General features: G+C 43.6%; 1 protein-coding gene and 2 long non-coding RNA genes across 3 annotated transcripts in view; 2 read left to right on the forward strand and 1 right to left on the reverse strand.

The window, feature by feature from the left end:
• The window catches only part of CHCHD4 (coiled-coil-helix-coiled-coil-helix domain containing 4), a 352,177-nt gene that overhangs the window by 262,001 nt on the left and 72,230 nt on the right, over nt 1-17,946 (reverse strand). The window lies entirely within an intron of this gene.
• LOC116827083 (uncharacterized) overlaps nt 1-17,946 on the forward strand; it is a 67,595-nt gene that overhangs the window by 43,176 nt on the left and 6,473 nt on the right. The window contains exon 2 of the long non-coding RNA XR_004374210.2: nt 14,063-14,148. This is a non-coding gene — a long non-coding RNA (uncharacterized LOC116827083). The remainder of the gene's footprint in view (nt 1-14,062; nt 14,149-17,946) is intronic.
• On the forward strand, nt 3,213-5,398 carry LOC142047868 (uncharacterized). The gene is made up of 2 exons (XR_012657149.1): nt 3,213-3,842; nt 5,132-5,398. It is a non-coding gene; the product is annotated as an uncharacterized LOC142047868 (long non-coding RNA).

Here is a 17,946-nt window from a genome sequence, read left to right on the forward strand (position 1 = left end):
GTGACTAGTTGTACAGTATGTAAAATGAATGCCGTCTTATCAAATTCAGCACTTGATGAACAATGCATTGGTTGAAAATTATTTGTCCAAACTATTCAGCAAATGCGTATGAACTATGAACAAGTTCTCAGCCATCAGGATTGGTTTGGGAATGATTATTCATTGCAAAATGGGCTCAGCTTGTGAACTTATACCTTGTGCAGAGGCTTAGGACAAAGCTTAGGCATCATTTACATCCCATTAAAATTCTCAGAATACATGCATAGACCTTGTTTTGGGCCTCTGCACGAGGATGATTTTCACCCTTGTTGGCCAACTCTTTAAGGGAAGGCCCGCTGGCTGTGCTTCCATAAGTAACAGAGGAGAGGGAGAAAACAGCAGGACAAAAAATGTTGTATTCAAGCTAGAATATATTGCACAAAACACTGGTGTGGGAGGGGATAAAAGAAATGCAAACAAGAAAGAATTGGAGAGTGTCTCTTCAAGAATCCACAACAAAAAGTGAGTGTAAGAGAAATACAATAAATCCCATAATAATTACAGTGTAGACTAGATATTAAGTTTGCCTGAAGGATGCCACCTGGTTAGCGTTTTACTGACACAGCTGGTTATTTCCATTTTCCATGAAAGACTGGGGAAGCTGAGCAGCTCTCTGGATTGATGACTTGGTTTTATTTAAAGTCTTCAATAAATAAAAATAAAGGCAAACTACGTGAATAATAAATCTGATATTGGTTTTGTGGATGCTTTTGCGTTTTCCCAGAAAAGCCCCTGAACCTCAGCCAAAGTGAATATAGCCAGACTATCGATGGAAGGAGTCCATACAAGGAGGTGGGGGGGATTATTCTAGCAGTTGCTGTTTAAGTACAGTATTAACTGTTCGGATCCACTCCATCCACCTAAGAAAGACACATTATAACAGGGGCAAAAGGGTAAACTGTCTTCTCGGTTACAACTAGAATCAATCCGGTGTAACCATGTTGACCCTGTGGAGTCACACAGGCTTTATGTAGCTGAATCTGGGAAAATCTCACTTAAACCAGCCAAACTCTCAACTCTGTTGCTTTCAAGCAAGTTCCTCCTCACTAGAGTAAATGAGCTCAGAATCACTCTTAGGGACAGGGTTTGAAGGTATATACAGGCCTAAAGGTGCAGATAGGTGCCTGGTGGGATTTTCAAAAGCTCAAGCCTAACTCCTATTGCTAACTAAATCTTTAACAATCCGGCCTCAATTCTGGAAGCTGTTCCAAGCATACAGGCTGTTGAACACAAACAAAGCTGCATAGATTCAAATGCAGAGGTATACCTAGAAGAAGCAGTTTATAGGACTGAAATCTTGGTTTTGGAAACATGGCAACAGAGGTAACAAACTGATGAATGTTTTGCTCCATGACTCTTGCATGATTATTGTTTGCTGTTTCATTTTAGGTGATTTTGTATCCCCTCAAGTGCTCCTTTTCTGCAAAAATTAAACAACTATTTTGAAATTCCAAACGTCTCCCAAAATAGAACTTTAATTTCAAAGCCACCTTACTCATCCAATGGGACCCAGATTGTTCAGGAACAGCTTAATTTTCTTTGAGGAAAGAAGTGTGAGGAAATTTTTGTTTTTAAAACAAAAATTAATCAAATACGGTGATTTTTTTTTTCCAACCTCAAGAGCTCAGGTTTGAGTATGTGATGAAATGAAATAAAAATGAGTAGTTTTGCCTTTTGTTGCCCAGTTTTTCAGACATCTCCAGTGGCAATGCTTGTTGCCAAGATAGCCTGAGAGAGAAATGAATTCCAGAATGAAACTCTGTGTGTGTGTGTGTTTAAAATAAATAAATTATTCACTCTTTTTGAATGTCTGGAGACACTTACACACTGCTCTCCAAACTAACACAGATCAAGCTGATAGGTAGGTAATGTTGATAATATTAAAAATCTTGCATTTATAAACTGCCTTTCACACCTGAGGCATCCCAGAGCATTCTGTAAATTAGGAGCCACATCCTGGGCCCTGCTTTATCTGCTTTATATCACTCCTGCAGAGTAAAGCTGCCCTAAACCTGTCTTAACCAGTAGCTTGAAGACTCCCTAGTGGATTCTTGGGTGACTTAGAGCAGATGCACTGACTCCTGCCCTTCCCCCTCTGTGCTCATAGGGGAGAGGGAGTGGATGGGGCAAAGACTTGTCTGCATTTGGTCTCTGGGTCAGGGGAAGTATCAATGTGACTTAAAGTCACTTCCAACATGCTTGTCACATGGCCTCGGGGGAGGATCTGGGCCTTTGGTTTTGTTAACTTCAATGACTAATGACATTTTGGTTAAAGGACATCTTTGCTAAAGCTTCAGCATCACTGAACCTTCAACTAAGATCAAAGAGCTCACAATAAACATCTTCAGAGACACCCAGCATGTCCTCTAGGACAGTGGTCTCCAAAGTGGGGTGCGCACACTCCAGGGGGGTGCAAGAGGATCCTTAGGGGTGCGCCACAGGAGGAGCGCTTTTTTTTTTTCACTTCATCAGTTCAGGTGGGAGTCTGAGTGGCTTTTTTTTTTGCTTCGTCAGTTCGGGCGGGAGTTTTGTTCCAGAAAGTGGAGGAATTAACTAGGGGGACAGCCATTTTAGACTGGATTCTGATTAACAGGGAGGAATTGGTAGCAAATCTGAAGGTGGAAGGTAGTTTGAGTGACAGTGATCATGAAATAAGGATTTCATGATTTCTAAGGAAAGGAAGGAGTGGGAGCAGCAGGATAAGGACAAGGAACTTTAAAAAAGCGGACTTTAATAAACTCAGAGAACTGATAGATAAGGTCCCATGGGAAGCAAATCTAAGGAAAAAAGTAATTCAAGAGAGCTGGCAGTTTCTCAAGGAGACAATATTAAAGGCACAACTGCAAACTATCCCCAGGCAAGGGCAAGGTTGGAAGAATAGTAAGAGGCCAATATGAGTTCTTTGCTTACTTAAAAATCAAAAAGGAATCCTACAAAAAGTGGAAACATGGACAAATTTCTATGGATGAATACAAAAAACAGCACAAACATGTATGGACAAAATCAGAAAGGCTAAGGCAAAAAATGAGTTACACCTAGCAAGTGACATAAAAGGCAATAACAAGAGGTTCTTTATATACGTTAGGAGCAAGAGGGAAGAAAGTGTAGATCTGTTACCCTGAAAAATGGGTTTTGGGATGCTGCTATAATAACCTTATGATTGCCCACTTAGTGTGTCCTTCCTGAGGTAAACGTTTCCAGGGTTGTTAAGAAAACAATAAAGGGCACAGATATATATAACTCTTTCCCAAAACAAAATACCTTTTTATTGCTGTAACTAATAATCGCTAATACAGTGTGTCCTGAAATCCTAAACAAAACACAAAATCCCTGAGACAGAATCCCTTATTGCTAGTTAAAGAGCATTCAAACTACAATAGCATAGAGTTCAAATGATTTTAAGCAAAGTGATTTGTTACAAGTGGCCAGTAACAAATCGCTGACGGCAGATCTTAAAGAACTGTTTGAGATGCTGAACTTTTGTGAAAATTGAAAGGAAAATGAATGGTTCAAGTAGAGGTGAGGCCCGATGCAAAAATTCAATATCAGATCCAGATTTCAACTGCTGTCCCTTTTCCACCAAAGTTTGGGAATAGTCCTGTGTAGAGTTCTGAGCTTGGCCCATCTCATTTAAAACCTCCATGTTTCTTCCCGCAGGCTCATTTACTATTAAAGTTGTTTTGCCATGAGAGTCACACCAAGACGGGACTGAATTTTTCATTGTAATGCACTGGTTTTACTATGGGTACAATGGCAGGAACAGTTCATTTAAGACACTCTCATGGTAAAATAGTGTCAGCAAGGTAAGTAGGGGGAGCTGTACCTTTTTTATAACTCCTTTTTCTGAGCTCTTTTTGTAGATTTAGTTAAATGTCAGGATATTCCCAGGGGTAAACTTGGCAGCACTACACGTACCATCCTGCTGAATGTAGCTGGTATGTTAGACACAGTGTGCACAGTGTCATTTTGGATATGAAAATACTTTTTCCTACTGTGTTCTGCAACAGCACAAAATTCCTCCTTCTGTCACTTGTAGCTGTATGCTTGGATCTACTTCCCCCAGCACTGTGGATTCCCAAAACACCAGCTGAGGACTATTGAGTAAGGGATCAGATGTGCATGGTTCCAGAGAAGAGAGCTATTTGATTAAATCTCTGGGCTAAGAGATCGTCCTGAACCAGACCCAGCTCTGGTCTGATTGCCCCATCAGCGTCTCTGGAATTTTCTGTAATTTAGATGTTGACTGTGTTTGTGCACTTTAACATAGTGCTCTTTGAAACAGTACGGCAAATCACAGCGACCACTCCGGGCCTCACGCTTTGGGGGACCCCACGGGCTGGCGTGATTGGCCAGAGCAGTCAGTCCCGGAAGTGATGAGTTGGTCCCAGAAGTGACAAACGGCCCTGATAATAGGGAACCTTTAGTGCACGCCAAACAGGGTCTACGTGGACCAATTAATGTACAAGACATTAGTGCACTTTTAGAAATCACACCTATCTAGAGTGCAAGTAGACAAGCCCTATGTTTCTAGCCCTTACCATTGTGAGTGTAGCCTTACAAATGAGAAATGGTGCAGTGTTGCCTTCTTGAAACAATAACTCTGGGACACACAGTCTCCTGCCCCTTCATCTCAGTGGGGTACTAACTCCAGAGACTACTGAGAACTCCCATATTAGAAGAAAGATCCCATTCTGGGACTGTAGGTAGAGTGGGGGAGTGTGGGGAGACTCTATTCTGTGGTTGGAGTTCGGGCAAACTACCACCGTCGCCTCCCCCCCCCCTTCCCCCGAAGTGTGACATAGTTTGAATCCTGGTAAATGTGTGTTGCGACAATAATCCAAATCTTTGCTGCTCAAGAACCAGAGGTATGTACCCGAGGGTGCTGTAATTGCACAGCCAGCTGAGTGGGAGTATGGAACATCCAACAGCAAACAAACCACAGGCTGATGTTGCTGGGTAGTAGTGATGTGTGTGGTCAAGGTATGAGTAAGTCTGTGCGTGATTGAGCTATGGACCTGGAGGGGAAACATTTGTGCCAGCAGGATTGAGTGTGTGCTCATAGCTGGAATTACCTGAGCTCATTTTTCACTAGGGTATTAATAAATAAGCGGTATTTCTGAAGCAGAAGACAAGTAGCGGCCTAAAGAAGAAGTGGCACACTGGAGACATTCTAGCTGTCTCACACCTCCCTCCTGTCATCCTACCCTACCCCGCAGCCGTGATAATTCATCACCCTTTTGACACTTTATTGTTTATTTCAGTAAAATGGAATTTATGATGATCTTGGAATTTTCAAAAATGTGCCATTCCAAAGTTATCATTGAGTGAATTGGACAATTAAGTGAAATGCTGGAAAATAGTTGCTCCTAAAATCTCTCTGTGTGTGTTTACATCTCAGTCTAGTGTCTTTTATTCTTTTAAAATTGAATAAGTCAAGGATCTCTTATAAAGGACCCTTTGTACAGAGCTCTCGGGTACATAGGGGAAAGCAAGCACCTGTTGTTATGTATAAATTCTCCAATGTGTTGTCTGTTTACTGGAGGGTTAGGATGGCCTTGTGTCTAAAGCAAGCTCTGGGAGCAAGTAAATGTGGATTCTAGTCTTGGATCTACCACTGCGTTGCTGTGGGGCTTTTCTTCCAACCATAGAGAAAACAGCACAGCAAAACAGCTGCTGTGCAGTAGAGACAGACTGAGGAAATGGTTTGGGTCCAGATATCAACTAGGTTTGAGGCCAAATCATGGAACTGATTTGAGATTTATGGTGCTGAAATCTCACAGGTCTTAAAATCTTGCTCAAAATAGGGCAATCCTCAAAGATTTCCAACATTAGGCTGGAATCTTATCAGAGTGGTTGCTTTTTATGAAGTTCCAGCCATATCTAAAACAGGATCTTCTAATTCCAAGCCAAAGCAAGCTGGTCTACACTGCACTTTCGTCGTTAAAACTTTTGTCACTCGGGGGTGTGAAAAAAACGACAAGAGTTTTAATGACAAAAAGCGCCAGTGTGAACAGTGTTTCGTCAGTGGGAGACGTGTTCTTGGCAACAAAGCTACCCCTTCTCATTGGGGATGGCTTGATTTTGTCACCAGAAGAGCTCTCTCCTGGCGACAAAGAGCGGCTACACTGAGCACCTTACAAAGTGCGGCTGCAGTGGCACATCCCCACCACTGTATGGTGTGCAGTGTAGACATAACCTAACAGGGCTAGTTCAGATCCATGTATTCAAAAAAGACCCCTCTCACCCTGAAATTCAGAAGTTCTGGTTTTGACCTGTCTGCATATTGCTATAAGACCTTGTCTTGCCTAGAAAAGGTAGCGCTATACCAGCAAACTGCCTTAGTGGAGGCACAGCTCATATTGGCAAGAGTTCTTTGTCAGTATAGCTTAAACCAGTTCCCTGACTGCAAGAAGCTGTACTGCGACAAGGACTTTTTTGCCTGTTTAACCACGTCTACACTCATAGGCGCCAACTGGAACCAGAGGGAAGGGCCGCCCAGAGGGGGGGCAAGAGAGGCAATTTGCCCCAGGTCCCGGGCCCCGCAGGGCCCCCATGAGAGTTTTTTAGGGCCCCTGGAGTGGGGTCCTTCACTTGCTCTGGGGGCCCCAGAAAACTCTTGTGGGGCCTGGGCCCCCAGAGCTTCCTCCTCTCCTGGTCTTCGCTGGTGGTGGGTCCTTCAGCCCTGGAGTGGAAGGACTCCCCACTGGCGAATTACTGCCGAAGCGAGACCCGCCACTGAAATGCAGCCAGGTCTTCGGCGCTAATTTGGTGGTGGGGGGGCCCTTCCATTACGGGACCCACCGCCAAAGTGCCCTGGAGACCCGCAGCGGGCACCCCCCCCACCGAATTACCACCGAAGACCCGGCTGCACTTTGATGGTGGGTCCCGGTTCAGTGGTAATTTGGCGGTAAGGGCGGGGCCTGTCGCAGGTCTCTGGGGCACTTCGGCGGCGAGTCCCAGAACGGAAGGGTTCCCGACTGCCAAATTACCGCCAAAGTGGGGCCCCACCACCACCGAAGACCCCAGGCCCCCAGAATCCTCTGGGCGGCCCTGGGTTCTCGACTCCCCCCGTGGCCCTGGCTCCACCCTGATTCCACTCCTGCCCCACCCTCTCCTGTCCCCATTGCAATCCCTTCCCCAAAGTCCCCACCCCAACTCCACCCCCTCTCTGCCCCTATTCCAACCCCTTCCCCAAATCGCCACCCTGGCCCTGCCTCTTCCCCGCCTCCTCGCCTGAGCGCACCATGTTCCCGCTCCTCCCCCGTCCCTCCCGGAGCTTGCTCCTCCCCCCTCTCTTCCGGAGCTTGCTACAGCTGTTTGGTGGTGGCAAGCACTGGGAGGTAGGTGGAGGAGCAGGGACGTGGTGTGCTTAGGGGAGGAGGAGAGGAGGCAGGGTGGGGCGGGGAGCTTGGCTGCTGGTGGGTGCAGAGCACCAACTAATTTTTCCCCATGGGTGCTCCAGACATAGGAATCGGTGCCTATGTCTACTCTAGGGATTTTGCCAGCATGACTATGTGCATTGGGGATTAAATTGTTCAGACTCCAAAGTGACACAGCTGTGCCAGCACACCCTTTACGTGTACATGAGGCTAAGTCTGAGCCTTATTTTGTATCCATGCTTGATAAAAACAGTGTTACAGTATTGTTGAAAGTTGTCACATTCCCCTACATCTCTCCACTAAAGACAGACAGAGCCTCTGTTGAACACAGGGCTAAAGGGCTCTCAGCATCTCACTGGACTGGGCTCTTAATTCTTTGCTTCCTGTTTAAAAATATATTTATAATTAATTCCATGCCTCCTTAGTTAACAAAGTTACTTCTGTAATGTTCTGTTCAAAGCTCCGACACACTTCCTCACTCCCATAGGCAAATTGCAGCTCCAGCATTGTTCAATACCGTAGTGGGTATGATGTTACCAGCAGAGTGTAGGAGTCATGTGAAGTTGCAGACAGTTACTGTGGAGCAGAGAGTTTCTTGTAGATATGCAGATAAATGGGACTGTGGAGAGGGGTACATAAATAGCTAGTTGTGAGTGTTACAAAGGCTGTAGAGTGACCAACCCTCCCACCCTGTTTGTTTTGAGGTGTGCTACATCTCAACCTGAAGCTATAAGGGTGTGAGGATTTGAGTTCAAATTTCCTCCTTTTGGGTGATTTGAACAATTCTGCTGTTTTAACAGAGATTTTTTTAAGAAACATCTAATTCCTAGTGATTTGGACTGATTCTATTAGTTATGCATGAGGAATCAGGGCACAGTCTAGAGTAGAAAGGATTCAGCTCAGAGGCATCCCATATACAGACACACACACACACACACAACTATGCATCTAGTCTGCACTGACACAGAATCAAAAACTCTGTAGAGTTATGGCTGAAATGTTATCCTTTGCTTGGACGACTATGCATAAATGTTGAATGGCCCTTCAAATGGTAGGGAAATGTGCATGCAGTACATCATGTGCCACAATAATTATGTACAGCAAGGGGGAAGAAGGGACAGTGTGACATTCTATATCTTGGGGGAGCGTACTGTAACCCCCATATTCCTCATTTTCATATAATCGTGATCTTATGTATAAAGCATGCCTTGTAAGGTATCAGGGAAAAGGTTATGATCTGCTGAAAGTCATTTCTCTGTCCATGTATGTGTATCATTAATGCATATGAAGTTAAGAGAATTGTATTGTATGGTTGTCACTAAAACATGCCATAAGTTGGGGAATCAGCCAGATATTAGCTCCCCAGAGGCAACAACAAGGAAAATAACCAACACCCGGGTGGGGTGTCAAGCCTTTGTCCAGCAAGGGAACTACAATGTAATGACTCACCTGCATGAGGCTTCACCAGGGGAACTGCTCAACCTTGCTTGGAGAGATTCAGCAATGCCCCCTTGGCATGCCTGGACTTGTGCTGCCCAAGCATGTGGACTGAGGGTATAAAACAGACAGAGTGGACACATACTGGGCCTTCTCCTTCCCCCACCTTTGCTGCAAGCAACCAAGACACTGAGAAGAAGACAAGACTCCAACAGAGGAGAGTGGCCCGGGTTTAAGGAACAAACCTGTATATTAAGGACTGCAATATCCAGTGTGTGTGTGTGTGGGGGGGTGCTTAATCTAGTTGCTGCCCAGTCTATTAGGGTTGAGAGTTTAGACTGCGTGCTTATATTTTATTTTATTTTGGTAACCATTCTGACTTTTTGCCTATCATTTAATATCACTTAAAATCTATCTTTGTAGTTAATAAATGTGTTTGTTTATTCTGCCTGAAGCAGTGTGTTTGGTCTGAAGCGTGTCAGACACTCCCCTTGGGATAACAAACCTGGTACATATGAATTTCTTTGTTAAATTGACAAAGTCATATAAGCTTGCAGTGTCTAGGGTGACCAGACAGCAAATCTGAAAAATCGAGACGGAAGTGGGGGGTCATAGGAGCCTATATAAGAAAAAGACCCAAAAACCAGGACTATCCCTATAAAATCAGAACATATGGTCACCCTAGCAGTGTCCAATGGACATAAATGGACACTGGAAGTTGGAGGTTCCTCGGGTTGTGTCTGGGACTGAAAATATTGGCTAGTGTCATTCGGTTGCACATAGCTGAGAGCAGCTGACATGCCAGACGCTGTGTGTGAACAGCCCAGGAGTGGAGGCTCTCACAGCAGAGCAGGGTAAGGCTGGCTCCCAGAGTCAAGGATTGGAATGACCTAGCAGATAACACCAGGGGAATGTCACAAAAGCTTAAATGTTGCATCGCCCTTCAAATGGTAGGGAAATGTGCATGCAGTACACCATGTGCCACAATATTTATGTAGGTACAGCAACAGGACACAAGGATAACACTTCCAGCAAGGGGGAAGAAGGGACAGATCACAGTAATGGGCACAAGGGCCCTGAAAATTAGTTAAAGGTCATCAGAGGAAGCCAGCATCTTCAAATGCATGTCAAAGTTGGATGCCGTGCGGGCTGTTGGTTAGAGTAGAGGACTGGGTATATGGAGCCTTGTATTCTATCCTCAGCTCTGCCACTGACTAACCATGGGATCTTGGGGAAGTCACTCTCACTACTCAATGCCTCAGCTTCCATGTCTGTAAAATGCTAAAATGTACCCCAACTTTTTCACAGGCGATTAATTGATAAAAGTTTATGAACTGCTTTCTGATAATCCCATGGAAGATGCTATTCAAGTACAAAGAATTCATTATTGATTATATTAATTATACGACCCCTGAAAATCTGCCTCTTCTTCCTTTCTTCTACTATTTCTGGTTTAACTGGATGCACCGGTAATCACACAAGAAGCCTATTCTTGTGAGCCTCTCAACCAATTCTTGCAAATTCCAGAAGTTCAGATTAGTTCAGAAAAGCTTGAAATAAGTCTCCAAACTTCTGGTTGCTTATGTGAATAACCACTTGAAGGCTAAACCTGTAACTAAATCTGAATTTTGCTAAATCTTGTATTTTTATAGGGAACCAAACAAACCCCTCCCAGATCTGAACATCACTGAATTTGGGGGTGTTGGAAAGCCAGATACAGCTCTGGATCAGAATTCTGGGTACCCTAGCCTGTGCTCTTTAATTGCAATTGTGCGTGTTATCAAGCTGGTTACATAGTAATCATGGAGATTTTAAGTATCCAGTTACAGCAGTGATGGAATCCAGGTAGGGTAGGCAGAAACACAATGCGGTCATATTTGTTGGTATTCATGCCACCACTAGGAGTTAATGAAAATGCTCACAAACTGAAAAAGTTGCATGAATTTTAGCATGAATGATTATTCATGCCAGGTGATATTTCTTATTTGCTGTTCACTGCTGTCCTCTTGAGAAGGTTTGTCATCCAGTCAGAGCAGAAACAATACCATCTGACTCCAATGACCATCAACACACTATGAATAACCAGTACTGAATAGTTGAAGCAAAGAGTTGGAGAACAGCCCATAAGTTGGAAAATTACTCATCCTCACTGTTCGGTGAATATTTGCTATGAACAGATCAGCAGCCTATTTCCTGGGTGCTCAGACCTGGCTTACGTTTGTTCTTTGCTACGGCCATAGCACTGTAATTATCCACAGTGTTCATGGATCTTTTTCCTATTGTCATTTAGTGTGAGTGTTACTTGTAAGAGATTAAGTGTTTGTGACATCCATCTGAATTTGTCCAACAGATGACAACCTGCAGGAAGATAGGGAACTGGATGTCTGAGTGGATTTTTAATGGTCTACGGAGACCTTGGGTCACTGGTTCAGTTTAACTTGTATAAGTAATGTTTGAAACTTGCACTTATATAATAGCTTACTGTGGTGACTTACTAGGAATGAGACAGGGGCTTCAGTCCTGTTGCCTCTGTCTGTACATCACACAAGCTCCCCCACAATTGGTTCTTGTTGACAGTCTCAACAGAGATACCAAGGAATGAATGAAGATGGGAACTGAACTCCTCTCTCTCAACCCTGGAAGTAGTTTCTCAAGTAATGATTGAAGCCCATTGGTTGAACTAAGGTGCAGGGCAAGCTTGAGAAGCCACTGCCCTGTTGTACCTTTTCCTTGCGGAGAGGACTTCACGCCCCAGGGCACTCAATCCAGGACCTTTCACAAGCACTAAATGTGGGGTTCATTTCTCTAGGCTGGATAATGCCATGCATGGTCTCAGATCAAATATTTATCTAAGAATGCACCAAATCTGTGAGCGGTTCAGGGTATATTTGAGTATAAAATAAAAACATGGCCCCAGTTTAAAGGGACAGCTAAGTGGCACAGTGTGTCCTCAAGATTTAGCGTGTACCTTTTAAACAGATTTCTATTTCTGTATAAAACATGAGAGGAGTTTAGTCAAAATGGAAAACCAAAGTACAGTAACTTCTCACTTAAAGTCATCCCGGTTAATGTTCTTTCGTTGTTACATTGCTGATCAATTAGGGAACATGCTCGTTTAAAATTGTGCAGTGCTCCATTCTTACTTTGTTTGGCTGCCTGCTTTCTCCACAGCTGGCAGCCTCCCTATGCCCCCCTCTCCCCGACAGAGCCTCCCGCCCGCTGGCAGACCCCGCAGATCAGTGGGTTCCCTCTCCTCCCCCTGCCTCCTGCCTGTGGCAATCAGCTGGATTGTGGCATTTAGAAGGCAGGAGGGAGGGGGAGGAGCAAGAACTCAGCACTCAGGCTCTCCCTCCCTCCCTTGCCTCCTGAACACCACAAACCAGCTGATTGCCCCGGGCAGGAGGCAGGGAGGGGGAGGGAGGGGAAACCTGCACACTAAGTCCTCGCTCCCCCCGCCTCCTAAAGGCTGCAAGCCAGCTGATTGACCCGGGCAGGAGGGAAGTGGAGGAGCGAGGACTCGGCGCACCTCCCTCCTCCCTCCCCTGTCTCCTGCCCAAGGCAATCAGCTGCTGCAGCATCCAGAAGGGAAGGGAGGGAGGAGTGAGGATACAGCGTGCGAAGTAAAGGGGGTGGAGGTGGGGGGAGAAGAGGCGGGTCAAGGATGGGGGATTGGGGGAAAGAGTGGAGTGGATGGGCTGAGGGTTGAGCCTCCTGCCCCCCGCAAAGTCAGTGCCTGTGCTTGCAAGAACAGCAAGAGAAGCAGCCAGACAATCCATCCTCTTCCATCTCTGACTCCACCAAGCTTCATATTCAGCAGTGATGATTGTAGTATTAAATTGTTTCTTTAAAATTGTTTAAAACTTATACCTGTATTAAATTACTTGTTTAAAATTGTTTAAAATGTATATAATGCCTTTTGTCTGGCAAAAAAATTTTTTCCCCTTATTTACATTAATTCTTATGCGGAAATTGGATTCGCTTAACATCGTTTCGCTTAAAGTCTCATTTTTCAGGAACAAAACTACAACCTTAAGTGAGGAGTTATTGTACTGTTTGTTTACACTTATTTACAATCCCACATAGAGCAGGAGAGAGGTCCCCAATGTCCTGGCTAATTTCCACCTATGTACACTCCCCTGTAGGTTCACTTAGATAAATTGTTTTCCTTTTCCTTTTCTACACTGTTGGTAGATAGTGACATTGCTGTTAAACAGGTACTGTGGTTCCCTTTTGTTCCCCCCAATACGTTGCTGCATTTCAGTGGTGAAGGAACTCAATCATACACATATGGAGCCAGGTCAGAACTGGTGTAAATTGATGTAACTCCTCAGAAGAGCAACACCTGCTGAGGATATGGTCCATGAGGTCTTGCATGTAATTTTTTTTGCTAATTACAGATGCTATATAAATGTTTGTTAATTCACTTTAATTATTTTATTATAACAGATATTTAAGGCCAGACTTCCAAACAACTGGAAATCTAAATGGCCATTTACATGCACAGTCACAGGAGCTGCATATACACATGAAATTCAAAACTGCATATACAACTATTGCATGTAGTCTTTTAGTAATTCCCCGACTGGTCAAAAATCTGGCCTTTTAGGCACCTTCTGAGCTCATGCAAAACTAACTTCAATAAGTTAGACAGGGCTTGTGATGTGTATTGTTTTGTTTTGAACTGTTAAAAAATGTGTAGTGTTTTTTTTTTTTTTAAATCTGTCCAAAGCCTAGCAAGGGAATTAAGAACATGGAAGACTGCCCAGTAATTACTCAGTATTGGGAGATGATACATGCACCACTAAGCTGCATGCCACAGTGAGGACCGTCATTTACCATTGAGAATTGCAGCATCCAGTGTTCTACTTACCATATCAAGAGATCCTACCCCTTAGTCTGCTTTGGCTCATAGGTTTCATTGCTAAGTGTCTGGGATAGCTGGATGACCCGTGGCGAGCAGGTGATGTTTATCATCGGATTCCGCAGTCTATCATGCGTGCATTCATGTAGTTATCTGTGTCACATACATGTATAGGATAGATCAGATTAGAGGCCAGGTCACAACCCAGGTAGTTTAGCCATACAAGGTGAAGGTATTGGGGGCTGGGAATAACACCCTTCCTACATATATGTGTCTTCTCTGAACTTTGGGTCCAGGTGCGTAGGGGTAAGTGAGCACTGCTTTTTGATTCATGTTTCCTTCCCAGATCTCCTCCAGAAGTCGTTCTAACTCGCCACTGGAAGTCAGACTGACCACAGGCCAGTTCCATGATCTGATGGAGAGTGTATAAAGGTAACATAAAAGCCACCTATACCTTCCTTTGGATCCTGCAGATCCTCTGGGCCCAAGGATCAGGGTCCAGGACTGGATGCGATCTGGATCAGAGCCCTGTAGTGGAATTGGGATTCTGCAGGTCCTACACGACTCACTGCCATAATAGATGGAGCTGGTAAAAGGTACTGTATTGTGGACAGGATTGGGTGGTACAAAACAAAACCACTATGGTAATTTGTGGAAAAATACTTTATTTTTTGTAATACTTAAATTTGAGTGAGAGATAGAAAGAGACTTGGTGTCTATTATAACAAGAGTTAAAGTATTTTTTTAACATACTTTAAGCAAGATTTGTTTTATTCTTTTAGTGGTAACATTGTGTCTGAATTCCATTTATAGATTTAATATATTCATTGACCTTTTTATCTTTTTTGTAAAGGGAATCTGTCTCTCTTGCAGGATTTAAGGTTTTTTCAGGTGGGAGAGGAATAAAAATGCAAGAAACAATGTGGGAGCAGGTGGGAGTTATTATTGTGGGATGGGAGAGGAGCAGGATTTAAAAAATAGTCCCCTGCAGGGCTCTAATCTGGATCTCATTTTAGCTGAACTCCAAAGTTCATAGGGTCTCAGATAAATGATCCTGGTTTGTCTTGTTTCTGAAAATACTGTTTTCTCTGTGTTTTTTTTTTTTTTAATCCATGTGGCAAACAGTTTCAGATTTTGCTCTCCTACCTCAGGCTACTGAAAAGAATTGAAATGAACATGATGTTTTGCATTTAAAAGGACAACAGCCATAACCCCAATTCTGACCTCCACTTTCTCTTCCTTATTTAGTAGCTGTTTGCAGTCAGTTTAACTCTTTATATGTGTGTGTGTGTGGGGGGGGGGGTTAATGCTCTTCCTTCAAAACAAAAAGTTTATGGGTATAAAACAAAAATTCATTGTCAGCTGCGTCTCACTAACAACCTTGCTCTCTCTCTCTCTCTCTGTCTCTGACACACACGCACATACACACACACACTGCTTTTATATCCACTTCCATGAGTGACAAAGCACAGATTCCCTACCAGTGTGACAGAGGAGGTAAACAACAAGAGCATGTTGTATTTACCATGCCATTCCATTCCATCCCGTATCTTACCAAAGGCTCAGTACTGACTTTAGCAGCTTTCGCGCGACAAATCAAAAATTGCTTTGTACATAACAGTTAATAAAACCAGATAGTGCAATAATTCGCTACTGGATTTTTATTAACGCTCATTTAAATCATACAAGCCTCCCTAAGACTTTTTCCCTTTAAGCCCAGCAGGAATTTACCCACTGAATGCTAAAAGAGAGGCCTACGTTCTAAACTCTGGGCTCAGAATGGCCCCTGCATTTAAAAAAAGGAGACCTCTTTAGTCACATGCCAAAAGTCAATGGTCTACATTCTCTGCTGTGTCCAAGCTGTGCTTAGAGCTGGACAGGAGGATGAGGAGGGCAAAAATATCTTGACACCACCTGTGTGGATTACTGATACTGGCGCTAGCCAGGAGCCAGTTCACTAATTGGTACAACTCAGAGCAGCCTCAAGGCTACTCTGAATTTTGCCTTGCTATCCCTAAGTGGCTTTTTGGCACATGGGGATCACAGCAGCATTCTGGTCATGGCCCATTTTCCCTGGACATGCCATCTATGCTGGGAGCCAGGAGAGGGGTGGTGTTGAACTGCTACACAACCAGATTTTTCTATGTAGGGGCATTCCTCAGGATGCTCCTTTGCAGCCCATTTGCATCATCAGAGTAGCACAAAGGGGTCGTAGTGTTCATGAAACTCTGGGCTAATGTCTGTAAAGCGATTTGGAGGCATAATATGTCTGTGCACAGCTTTTGCACAGACCTTAGGACAGAACGTGCCCCCAGAGCCAAAGCTTGAGCCTACCTCCTTCGCTGGAACTACTAATCAAAGACAGGGTAGTAAATTAATGGGAGTATGGTAACAGATTCAGGCCTGCATTGAGTGAAAAGGTAGCTGACCAAGATCTGACTCTAGCTGTACACATAAAAAAAACAAGTTTGAAATCAATATGTTATCTATCCAGTTGCCATGGCAGAGGTTTGAGCAGAATAGATGAAAGTTCTAGTGGGTGCATTTTGCACCAGCTGGAGTTTGTACATAGCCCTATTAGGGAAGCCAGCCAATAAAGAATTACAGTAATCTAATCTGGCTGTGATTAAAGTGTGAATAATCATTTCAGTGTCTCACTGGAAAATTACCACAATTTGTCCATGCTCCTTAAATGGTAGCAAGAGAAAATTTGATGATGTAGTCAAATTGCTTCTCAGAAGACAGAGCAGGGATCACCTAGGACCACCAGGCTCTTAAACAATAAAGAGGAAACAGTCTTTTTTTAATCAGAAGAAACAATGGATTACTGGGTGACTGGGCAATAAAATGGCAGATGAAATTTAATGTTGATAAATGCCAGGTAATGCACATTGGAAAACATAGTCCCAACTATACATATAAAATGATGAGGTCTAAATTAGCTGTTGCCACTAAAGAAAGAGATCTTGGAGTCACTGTGGATAGTTCTCTGAAAACATCCACTCAATGTGCAGCAGCAGTCAAAAAAGCAAATAGAATGTTGGGAATCATTACAAAAGGGGTAGATAATAAGAAAGAAAATATCATATTGCCTCTCTATAAATCCATCGTACACCCACATCTTGAATACTGCGTGCAGAGGTGGTCTCCCCATCTCAAAAAAGATATAGTTTGGAATTGGAAAAGGTATCGAAAAGAGCAGCAAAAATGATTAGGGATATGGAACAGCTTCCATGTGTAGAGAGATTAATAAGATTGGGATTTTTCAGCTTGGAAAAGAGACTACTAAGGGGGGATATGATAGAAGTCTATAACATCATGACGTATGGAGAAAGTAAATAAGGAAGTGTTATTTACTCCTTCTCGTAACACAAGAACTAGGGGTCACCAAGTGAAATTAATAGCAGATTTCAAACAAACAAAAGGAAGTATTTCTCCACACAATGCACAATCAACCTATGGAATTCTTTGCCAGAAGATGTTATGAAGGCCAAGTCTATAACAAGGTTCAAAAAAAGAACTAGATAAGTTCATGGAGCATAGATCCATCACTGGCCATTAGCCAGAATGGACAGGGATGGTGTCCCTAGCTCTGTTTGCCAGAAGCTGGTAATGGATCACTTGATGATTACCTGTTCTGTTCATTCCCTCTGGGCCACCAGGTATTGATCACTCCTGGAAGACAGGATACTGGGCTAGATGGACTTTTGGTCTGAGCCAGTATGCCCATTCCTATGTTCTTATGTAAAAAGAACCCAAGGATAGGCCCAACTCTGTGATGAGCTCCCTTCGTTGCTATTGGTATCAATCATTATCAAGGACGTTCAGTGTCTCGCAGGATCTGCCCTGTCCTGCACTGCCCAGGATCAGTTCCAATATTCTTATAGCATTTGCTTGGGAGCAAACATGTCAGGTAAGATTGCAAAACAATTTCCATTCTAAGCACCTGTTTCCATGCCTTCATGTTTCCCAGATAATCACTTCTTAGGGTCACTTGGGAGCAAAAACCCTTCCACCATTTTGGAGTGTGGACGACTGAAGAAAAAGGTTCTTTTCCTGGTTTAGAAATGAATTGTCACATTTTCACAGAGATAAGGTGGGTGAGGTAATATTTTTTATTGGGCCAACATTGGTTGGTGAGAGAAAGAAGCTTTCAAGCTATCCAGAGTTCTTCTTCTTCTATGTAAGCTTGAAAGCCCCTCTCTGTCACCAACAGAAATTGGTCCAATA

This window comes from Chelonoidis abingdonii, chromosome 17 (genome assembly GCF_003597395.2).
Source record: "Chelonoidis abingdonii isolate Lonesome George chromosome 17, CheloAbing_2.0, whole genome shotgun sequence".
NCBI lineage: Eukaryota > Metazoa > Chordata > Testudines > Testudinidae > Chelonoidis > Chelonoidis abingdonii.